We start from the raw sequence: 10,393 nt of genomic DNA, 5'->3' as shown, positions 1-10,393 counted from the left end.
TAATTTTTCTCTAGAATGAAGCTTAGCCTTAGGGGTTCTAGATAGAACACCTAGATACTAATATGAAAGGACAAAGATTACTAAAGTTTATAGAATTTTTCCCAGAATGAGACTTAATTCTTAGGAGTCAAGGTTAGATTTCCTTAGTACCTATCCATTAGATGATGACAAGATTAATCATGATTCATAGAGTTATCCCTAGAATGAGACTTAATCCTCAAGGGTTGGGGTTAGATTGCCCTAATATGTGTCCATTATATAGTGATTGAAAGCAAGAGTTTATAATTGTCTCTAGAATGGAGCTTAATTCTTAGTAAGAATTAGGATTATCTCTAGAATAGAGCTTAATCTTCTAGAGTTCATATAGAGCATCTAAATATTTTTCCATAAAAAGCTAACAATACCTAATCATGAGTCGTATAATCATCCCTAGAATGAGGCTTGATCCTCAAGAGTCAGGGTTAGAATGCCTTGGCAATGATGGGAACCCATCCTTAACTTTCATTATCATCTTGATTTTTACAAAGGCATTCAACAACTATAGTATGACTAGACTCTCCTTGTTCCCTTTGAATAGAAGGAGGATTAGTAGTACTATCAAAAGAATCAATGTCAACACCCATAGTGCTAACAGGTGGTATGAAGTCATCCAGTTCTACAAATGATTTAGCAAGATAAAAAGGAAATTGATAAGGAAAAGTATCCCCATCATTAGAGTTTTCCTCATGATTATCTTAGTTTGTGACTCATGTTTAGATGAATTTTTCAGGTTCTGGTATGAATTTATTAATCCCTAAATGAAAGGGAATCATCTTGAAGCTTAAACCCATTGTATCCTAAGATCTTCTAGATGTTTCTTGGATAGGATCAATCAAGCCATTTTTGTTACATCCAATTAGACCATTTCCTTTTTTACTGAAGCATTTCATGAGCTTAAGGCATGGACCATACTTTTCAAGAGTAATCTCATGAAACTATTTTCTAAGATCCACTAGAATTTCCTCTCTATATATCCATGGAGTGATGGCTTTATCTTAATCTTCCTCTTCCAAAGGTATAGTAGCTATGACAAAGGTACCATTGAACTTAATTTGAGGTGATAAAACAAAAGGTATCTTCACTTTAGGTGGTCTCCCATAATTATGGGGAGACTCAAGAAGAGATGTCAAAGATAGAATAGGTTCTATGTGATACTTGCCCATCCTAGTTTTTGTCAACTTGAGCAACTTCTCCATTTATTTCAACTTATCAGCATGATGATCCATAAATTCCTTATTATAAGGTACAAAGTTCTTAGTAGATTTAAGCATGTTATAGGTGTACCTAGTATTAGTAGGTATAGTAACTTCAGAGCCTTGGAATGGAAACTTGACACATTGATGGTACATCGAAGTCACAACTTGCATTTCATGTATCCATGGTCTCCCTAACAAGATATTGAAAACTAATGGAAGTCAAGGACTTGAAAAGTAACATCTCTTTCTAATGGACTAACTTGAAGAGGAAACACAACAAGACCTAGGATACACTCGACTTCATCATATACCTTGATGGTTAAAAATTATGATGAGGATCAATAGACTTTTCAAAATAGCCTAATTGTTTGAGCAAAGTAGCAAAACAAAAAATTTAGACCAGCTCCATTGTCAATGAGCACATGAAGGACATATTTTTGATGTATCATAACTTCGATGTGAAATGGTTGGTTATGAAGATGACTCAATGAATTATCATCCTCTTCAGAAAAGGACAAATAATGAGGTGAGGTCAAGTGACCCACCATAGATTGGAACCTATCAAGATTAGGATATTGAAGTATGCTTGCCTAATTGAGGGCTTTATCAAGAATCTACCTATGAGAAGGTGAGATTTTCAGTAATTCAAAGATTTTTATTTGAGCATTCATCCATTGAAATTGGTCAAGGATACTATAGTTGGTAACTATGGAAGATGTTACAATTTTCATACCTTTTCTAGATGGACTAGTGATAGGTTTGTCTTTGTGTTGATCTTCCTCAGAAGAAAAAGGTGCAAGGCCTTTAAGTACTATCTTGGCACAAGAATGCATAACAACATTAGCATTAGGTTGTGATTATTCTTGATCATTGGTAAGAGATGTAGCACCTCTTAAGACAAATGGCATTTTCAGTTTCATATTGTCATATTTTCCTTTAATCATGATAACATCACAATGTTCAAAGTTTGTATGTTCAATCATGTTGATCACATTATTGTCATAGGTGTATGTATAATTGACCTTGTTATTGGTTTTTTGTTTGGAATTTTCTCCTTTCTCATAGTGTGGAAATGGCTCCTTAAAATCCTTGTGGTATGAATTCTTATTATGTCCATCCACAATGATTTCACCATTGTCAATTAAGTCTTGAACTTTATGATGTAGGTTAATGCAATTGCTTATTTTGTGACACTTGTTCTGATGGTATTCACAAAATAAATTCTCATTCCACCATGTGGGTCATGGATGTGGATCATAAGGATGAGAATTATCCAAAGGAGTAATGATCTTGTTTTGAAGCAAGGCCTTATAGACCACATCTAGAAGTTTACCAAGGGGTGTGTACTCTCATTTATGTTGTGTAACCCAATATGATTTATTTGTTTTGTTACCAACTTTCTTGTTATTGGGAGGAGATTTTTCAATAGTCTTAGATGATTTGATGTTGTCTGTGAGATTGAAAGTCATTTTAGTGAGTTTGGGAGTAATGTTATCAACCACTCCATCATGTACTGTAATCACCTAAAAATGGTCATCTAGACTATTAGCCCCCTTTTCAACATTTTGGCTAAATTAATTTAATCACTTTCCTAAGCCAAATTGCTAATAATCAATTTATTTGATTATAACCTATAGTTTGACTATGCTATCCTAAGTTCATTATTTGATTAAAAGAACATGTCCCCTTTTAATTAAATAAAAGACCCCATTCTTCTAACCCACTTAAAGTGCACACATAAAGTCCTTTTTCTATTTTGCAATTAAAAGAAAAGGCTTTGTGACTTTTGTCTTATATGACAAGTCAACTTATATTCTATTGGTTGATTTGTGTGTGCACATGGATCACTCCTATTTTTGAATTCCACCGTTGATCATCCACCATCTTCATCTTGATCTCTACCATCCATACATCTTTAAAAGGGAGAGAGCTTTCCCCCTCAATCAATCCTCATTTTGAATATTGTTATGCTGCAAGTTTTCTAACAGGTTTCTTTGGAGCTTTGTGGAGAACTTCTATTTCTTGTCTACATTCTCTCATACCATAGCATCTTAGCTTAGCTTTCATTTTTACATGTAGCTTAATCTCACATAGCTTAATAATGGTATTGTAACACTCTCATCCATGCTTAGAATAGCTGCATTTTTCAAATTCATTCTAGCTTAATCTTCATTTGCATTGCATTCTTGAGGAACTCCTTGGGACATTTGCATTCTTGCATCTTGTCTTTGGAACCTCCCATTGCATGGTTTACTAGCAAGAAGAGTATCTCTAAGGCTCATCTGAGAGCTTTTTTATTCTTGAAATATACTCTCTTGCACTCCATGGATAGGGAGCTCTAAGCCGGCATCTAAGCATTCCCAACTCATGGAATCGTTTGGATAGAAGGGTTTAGAGTGGGACACTTTCGAGTGTACATTTTTGGCGCCCATCGTGGGGCTTGAATCAAATTTTCAGCTCCATTTGCTTTCATTTCTTATCTCTGGTTTTTTACAGCAGCATATTGGATCTAATCAAATGCTTTTGTAGAATTTTCACTTTGGTTTTAAGGCCAAGCCATAAGTAAATTGGTTTGAAGGCCAAAAACTTAGTTGGTTTAAAGATTTCATCATATCTTTTAAACCGCTTAGAATTTGGTTCTGAAATTTTGTTTGAAAGTTTTCTATATGCTCAAAATGTCTCAGTCCAATTTTCAGAGCATTTTAACGTGATTTTCGGAAGTTATGATTTTTTCTTTATTTTTCATAAAAAGTCGTTTTTGATCGCAAATCAGCGCGTTTTTTGGAAAAACTTACATTTTCAGAAAGTTTTTTGAATTCTAATTGGGGTTCTTTCTTTGTGTTTTGAATTTTGAGATCGTATTAAGGATAAAAAATTTGATTTGATAAATTTGGCCTGTTTTGACAAAATCAATCTCTAGGGAGAAAATGAAGAGATTTTTTAAAATTTCTTGCATTTTTGGGAAGCTCTCTGATTTTTAACAGGGGTCTCTTTTTTTCATTTTCATTTTTGGATACGAAATCATAGCAAAAAAGTCCAATCTTATTGACTAGGTCAAAACCAAAGAGTAAAAATGATAGCATTTGTGATTAACTTGCACTTTCTTTGCATGTACTTGGTTGGAAGATAAATTGGATTTTTGAGGCAACTAACCATTTTTATTGTAGTATTTTAATGTTATTTCACACTAACTTGTGGTGCTAACAAGTTGTGATTGCAGGTTGCCATCCTTGTGAAAAAAATTGAAACATTGCATAAAAAGAACGCATGTCAAAGCTTCAAATGCACAAGGGTTACTAATGATTGTTTGCAGGGCTGCCCAATGCATAAAAACCCAATTTTGCTTATTCTTTACTTTTACATGTGCGGCATATACTAGTTGTTCATTTTTCATAGGCACATAAAACTTGTGATTGGAGTCTTTTGGTAATAGGAGAGTATGCTCTTCACCCTTGTGGTGAATCAGAAATCTTGACTTGCCATTTGGTTTCAAAAGCAAGGGGTAACTGAATCTTCTTGGCGTGTTTGGGAGAAAATGATTGGAATAGGAGAGTATGCTCTTCACCTTTGTGGTGAATCAGAAATCTTGACTTCCAAAATTTGATCCACTTTGTGTAGTTAGAATCCTTTAGAGGGCCTGCTCTCGGACAACCTGAGAGGAACGACCCAAGTGGGAACAAGCAAATTACCCGGCTCTTCCAACCCACTATAAATTAAAGGCTACCAAGGACACAAAACTTTGGTAGACGTAGTGTTTGTCTTCACCTAGTGTGATTGCTTATGGGATTTTGACCATAGGGAGATCACTAGGCAAGAATGCTTAAGGTACTCTTGTGATCGTGAGATCGGTTACTCATCGCAAGGTGAGGTGTCCCGTAATTGGGAGCAAGAGGAACACTATGAATGGAAGCCCTATCTAAACACCCTAAGTTAGTAACTACCCTTTTTAGCCACTCAACTTCTTGGTGCAAGGATTGATCCTAGTGGACTACCCGGATCACCCCAAGATTTACACTCACCATATGTGTTCCCTTGGTTATGCTTATGGCATTTCCATGACAAAGCCAATATCTCTTGTGGGCAACCACTTGGTGTGAGGCAAAGGAGCATCAAGCGTGGGCCAAGTTGTTGAGTAATGAACCATGACTTCTAGGTAGATATTGCTTGATGTGTTCTTGAATGTGGTATACTTGTGAAAATCTTTTGAAGATACACATGACGATAATTCTAGGGAATTCTTTTGAGACGTCACATATGCTTGTATCATGCAAGGTTGCTTTGTCCCTTGCTTGATTGTTTGAAGACTACTCCATGTGTCACTATCTTGCTTGGAAAGAAATTAATTTTGAACATCAAACTTGTTATGCTATCAACTATTGTCAAACTTTGTCAACCAAGTCAAAACATCAAATGCAAACATTTTCTTGTGTTGCTTGCTAAGGGGAGTCTCATCATTTGACTTTGATTTGCTATGTCTCTAGTTTTTGAACATGCTTAAAGTGGCTCTTTGGTCTTAGTGCTCTTGGTCTTTTTGTCTTCATGGTCTATGTTTTCTTGCTAGTTATCCTTTTGCTGAAATGGTTTCCTTGATTTCTTGACTACACTCTTGGGTTGGAGAGTTGTTCACTTGTCACCCTGCTTGCTCTATCTATTTGGCTATTTGGGCATCTTGCCTAGCTATTGACTTGAGTAATTCATGTCGTAAGTTTCTTGGACATATTGTTTGACAAGTCGCTTTAATCTCTCTCTACTATCTTGGCAAGTGAACACTCTACCTCCTATAGTTTCAACATCAAGTTATCCTCTAGGCTCTTTTGTGCTTGGCTCTGCATTTAAAACTATGGGATCTAAACCTTGTGCTACCAAAATTCAACAAAATCTAGATGATCATGATATCCTCCATGTCACTAAAGAGTTTCAAGTTCTATATGCACAATACAAAGAACTAGAAGAGACAAATGATCTTTCTTACCTTCATCTTTCTAAGCGCATGATAGAAATGAAGTCTAAACTTGAGAAAAGGTTGGAGGAGAAGATTGCATCATTACATGAATCTTCCTTAAGGTCTTTACATGCATGTGAGTCACCTTCTTTGAGGTCATCCTCTTCTTCTAGGTCTACATGCTCTACTTCAAGACATCAAATGTCTTCATCTTCTAGATCTAAAGACCTTTGTAGAGAACAAGCACTTGAGCCTATGACAAAATTTCATGATGGACATATCTTTGACCAAGATAATGATGAAGACATGGATGCATACCATTCACATGAGAAACAACAAAAGGACTCTAGACATAATTTTGATAGAACTTTTGCTCCCTTGGAAGATTCTTATGATGACACTTTGCAAAAACTTCTTGGCAATAAGATCATCATGTTGCCTAAGTCTAGCTCCTATGGAAATCCTTTCTTGGATGATTATTGTGCTTATCATCAATCTAATGACCATGCTACTTTTGATTGTATAGAGCTGAAACATAAAATCCAAGATCTCATTGATGATGAGATTGTTGATCTTGGAACCTCTAGTGACTCATGTGCTAAGGATACTTCTCTTGAGCAAGATTACATTGATGAACCTATGTCTAGTAGTGGCCCCATTACATCTTCCACTTCTTCCAACACTCATGCGTCTCCCAACACTTCAAAGTTTTCCAACATGCCTCCATCAAACAAAAAATCTAGTGCTTTCCATATGCAATATGCGTACCCTCAAGGGCTACCTCTAAAAGAAACTCAAGCTAACCTTGACTTGGTTACAAACCTTTTCTATACTACTAATCCTAAACATCCTCAACCTTCATGCACTACTATGCCTAATCCAAGCACTACTCCATTCACTCTTCATTCTCCCTTGTCCTTAGAAGTGGCTCCATGTCAAGAGGACTCTCAAAAAGAAAATGCTATAAATGTTAAGAAAGATCAAGATCAAGCACCCTTTCATCTCTTTCAAAATGTCACTCCTCCATATCCTATGTCTTGTCCACCTCCTAAGTATGATGAAGATATCACTTCCATTATCTCCCTTGAGCTTACTGAAAATTATGAGAAAAGTTCTCTTCATATGCTATCCAAGGCTACTTGTCAAGATCAAAGCATCCCCTCATGTTCTACTTCTCCACATCCACTTCAAAACTATGCTCAAGCTTCAAGTGCTTCTATTAGAAATGTTGTTCCTATCAAAGGTACTCATGAATCTATTGATGGCTTTGACCACATTGCTCACTCTAAAGATGTTGATATCTGTTTTCACTATCCATTTGCATCTCCTAAGTCTATCCTTGGTCCTTATCCATCAAAGCTAAAGCCTTCAAACCTTCCATCTATATTGGGACCTTATGTTCCTTCATCTCCTACATTTTCTAGTCCTAGCTCTCCCATCATACCTCAAGATAACCAAAGACGCTCATCCTTGATGAATTATCACTCATCTATCCATCTAAACCAGTCATATCAGCCTTATTCATCCACAAATCCCAAGTCCTTTGGAAGTGAGAATAAAAATAAGAATCCATTGAAAAAGAAATATCACTATGTCCCATCTAATCGACATGTGAATGCTAAGAAGGAAAATGCACAAAAGAGACTACAAAGGTCCACTGTTAAGAGAGCTAAATCAAAGAAAATATGGGTTCCTAAACCCATTATTGAAGAAATGTGTTTTGAAGTATCCAAAGCAAAATCTAAAGCTATATGGATTCCCAAGTCTCTTTTAAAAGACTTGAATATTGAAAATACTTCAAAGTTGACATTCAAGCTTCCAAAGGCTTCTATTCCATCTTCTTCCAAAAATCTTCCTAAAAATATTCCAAAGCCTTCCACTCCAACTTTTTCCAAATCTCTTCTACCACCTCATGCATCTAAACCTCAAGCTACTTCATCCATGATTCCTCCATTGTTCCAATACCCTTCAAGGTGTGTGTCAATGTTGATCTTGTCCAATATTTTAGCTACCCACATGAAATCCTCTAAAGCTTACACCTCCTTTCTATACATGAACTCTTATCCTCCATATATTCTTCCTACTACCATTTCTCTTTCATCAGCCTATCAACATCTTTGAGCATACCTTTCTATGGTCTTGGCTTATTATGACTTATCTTTCCTATAGGAGCACTGTCTACATTCAAAAAGCTTGAGCTCTTTCTAAAAATTCAAAAATTCAAAAAAAAAAAAAAAATGAAAAAAATGAAAAAATATGAAAATGTGCCTTAGTGAAAACTACTTCTTGTGGCACCTTGGTAGCAAAAGTAAAGATAAATAAATTCATCCTATGGTGAAAACTACTTCTTGTGGCACCTTGGATAAGTACCATGATGAAAACCTGGCAAATAGGCGTCATGCGTAATTCTTCCATTATCCACCTATCCCCTCTTCTCTCTTTGATCTTGACAATGTTGAGCTATCTTTGCATATTGGTTATCTTATCCATGAGAGTTTCTATTGTGCTCTCCCATTCACTCATAGCCTCTATCTTGAGCTTTATTCTTATTGCTCTATCCCATTGCTATACTATCTAGTTGACCCCTTGGTCTTGATCATGATAAATAAAAATGGTTCTTAGGTCTCTTGACATGACTACTCTTTTGGACTACATGCTTCATGCTATCTCACTTTTTGGCTTCACTGCTTATTCTACATGCTATCTTGCTCATTACTTCCATTGCTTATCCAAAACATGCTTCATATGACTATTTCACCTCTTTCCCTAGCTTGGGTACTCTTGAGGAGTCAGTTCTTGAGGATCACTTTCACTTGCTTCACATTCCTTTCTTATGCATTATTGCTTATCCACTGGCTTGTTTCTCCATCATGTCCTATACCTTGCTAGACATTGGGAGAAAATGATGCGATCTTGCTTGAGAACTAGTGATCTCTAAACCTTCTAAAAAATTCCAAAAAAAATCATATATGATGCTGAAAAAATTTTAAAAATCAGAAAAAGTCCTGAAAAAATCTATCAAGTGGTGAAAACCTAGAAACAGGCACTACTTGAAACCGTTGCACCTATGTCTATCACTCTCAATCACCTACTTTGCTACACATTTCCTAGCTTGGAATTGTTTCTTGTCCTCATCTTGGGGGCATAGCTACTTAGCCTATTGAGGTATTCTTGTGCATTAGGGTTTCTTTGACAACTCACAAAATAGTGTTTCTCAACACTTCCCCCACTTTGACATCAAGTGTTTTTCAACACTTTATAGATAGTTTACCTACAGTCTCTGATGTCGTGATATTTCTCACTATCAGAATCAAGTCTGGAAGAAATGGCCAAGTGACTTACACACACGCACTTTAACACTTAAACGACTGAGCTATGCTGACATTTATCTACTTTGTGTGCTGTCTATGATGATTTCTTTGCCATGTATTCCCTCCCTAATAGTCTTTCAAGGATGTCATTGACTAGAAGACTGGGGGCATGGAGCATGTCTTCTTGATTTCTGCTTGTGGGTATACTTTGTTTGTCTATAGTGTTGTAAGCATTTATGCTAGTCCTATTCAACACGTTGACTTACAAATGTATCATCCTTGACTGTTTTGCAAGACCGCACTCAGGGTTTATCTTGGCACTTATGCCTTGATATAGGTGTAATCTTGCTAAATTAAACTTAGGGAATCTAATCGTGTAGTTATCTTGACTTACATGTCTCTGATGCTTAGATTGGATTTTCACATACCTATCTAATATCGATCATATTCATATCCTCATAGTTATACTAGTGATGGTTGTATGATCTCATGATGTCCCTAATAAATGCTCAATGATGAAATTAAGAGTCTAAATGTTATGCGCTTCTTGCTGGTAAACCACTTTGCATATTAGCTTGCATTTTAGGTTCATTTTTTAGCTTAGTCTTGCATTCTTGTATATGGGGAGAGCTCTCTCTTCATCTTTTTGTGGACATATCAGCACACTCCTTTCATATATTTCTTTACTTTCTTCTTGTTCATGTCTTTTCACCTTCTTAATCTTTCGCTTCATCTCTTTTCTATCTTGTCATCATATTATATAAAGTTTTGACCTCTTAAATAATTTTGATGTCTTAGATTCATTTTCGGGATCGAAATCCAAATTCGGGTTCATCTTGATGGTCAAAATTGTCTTTTAAAATTCTACTTTCTTCTGAGCAGTTAGCTGACCTTTTGAGGTCTAA

The sequence above is a fragment of the Cupressus sempervirens genome, chromosome 7, assembly GCF_028749045.1.
Source record: "Cupressus sempervirens isolate cs-2001-9-10 chromosome 7, ASM2874904v1, whole genome shotgun sequence".
Classification (NCBI taxonomy): Eukaryota; Viridiplantae; Streptophyta; class Pinopsida; order Cupressales; family Cupressaceae; genus Cupressus; species Cupressus sempervirens.
Note: the sequence above shows the minus strand (reverse complement) of the source record.